This window comes from Etheostoma spectabile, chromosome 23 (genome assembly GCF_008692095.1).
Source record: "Etheostoma spectabile isolate EspeVRDwgs_2016 chromosome 23, UIUC_Espe_1.0, whole genome shotgun sequence".
In the NCBI taxonomy this organism is placed as follows: domain Eukaryota; kingdom Metazoa; phylum Chordata; class Actinopteri; order Perciformes; family Percidae; genus Etheostoma; species Etheostoma spectabile.
This window is the reverse complement of record NC_045755.1, coordinates 6485814-6487039: the sequence shown is the minus strand read 5'-3', so window position 1 is coordinate 6487039 and position 1226 is coordinate 6485814. Positions and strand designations below refer to the sequence as shown.

Genomic DNA, 1226 nt, shown 5'->3' with positions numbered 1-1226 from the left:
GACATTTTGTGATGACCTGATTATATCTGTCTTAAAATATGTCAGCAAGCAATGCATCATTAAGGCTGTGTTGTAGATGTTGATGAAAGCCTTTTATTATTTTTAAAGAAATGGCGGAGCAGATTCCGAAAACAAATCCAGTGTGGCAAGATTTACATTTTTATGATGTAAATGGAGGGAACAAAAGCAGTATCTGCCCCAAATATCGGCTCAAGAAAATCGGCAGCCCTCTTCGGCTAAGTCTGATGAAAAAAGAAAATGCATATCGGTCAATCTTTAATTTCTTGCTGATTAGTATTTTGCAAAATTGTGTTAGGGTTAGGGCACAATGTGAAGTAAAACCATTTTGATATTGCGTGTATGGCTGCAACAAGTTATTTTCATTACCAATGTTAAAAATTGCCATCGCAAGTTTCCAGGCCCAAAGTCTGACTAAAAGTCTCACACTAGGTTTACGTGAGCTAGTACAGTAGTCGTGTATGACAGAGAAGAACGGCAAATTTGAAAAGCCTGAACCATCGGCAATAAATGATGCATTGTTCAAGTAATAACTTTCTTTTAACACTTTCAGCACTCAAGTCTTCTCTCGTAGACCATGCTAACATGTTTTTAATTAGAAAGTCCTTGACAGTTTTCCATCAGTGAAACTGCATTAAGCCCTCGGTTTCCTTTTTCCCCCTTTTTTAATCACAGTGGAGCCCTTATCAAGTGGACTGCACCTTAAAAGCAGTCTCTTCTTTTCTTCTTTGACTATCTGTGCTTCAACAACACCATTTATTTTGCTGTGAAGACAAGCCAATCTTGTTATGTGTGTGTGTTCCCCTTTTCAAAAGCTGCCTGGCTTACCTGTATCTCCAGCTTCATCAACCTCCTGATGAAACCCATACTGGCCCTTCTGCTGATAAGGTAAGCCAGGCAACGAGATATATCCATCATTCACCTACTTAACACGCACGCACGCAGACAAACACACACACACACACACACACACACACACACACACTTACCTGTGAGTGTGGTGGTGGTGGTATGAAGGGGGGGAGTTATACAATAACAAGATTAGGATTAGAAAGGGAATGAAATCACACCGTCTGCTGCCACCCTAGTAATCAAACGGCCTCAAACAAAAGAGCAGTTCATTTAGTGCCACTAATTCCTGCTTGGTGGCTTCACAGCATTGCACTTTTGCACCCCCCTACCCACACACACACACACACACACACACA

General features: G+C 41.0%; 1 long non-coding RNA gene across 1 annotated transcript in view; it reads left to right on the top strand.

Moving 5' to 3' along the window:
• The first annotated feature begins 826 nt into the window (after window positions 1-826).
• LOC116673065 (uncharacterized) overlaps window positions 827-1226 on the top strand; it is a 75995-nt gene continuing 75595 nt past the window's right edge. Inside the window, exon 1 of the long non-coding RNA XR_004327732.1 lies at window positions 827-906. This is a non-coding gene — a long non-coding RNA (uncharacterized LOC116673065). The remainder of the gene's footprint in view (window positions 907-1226) is intronic.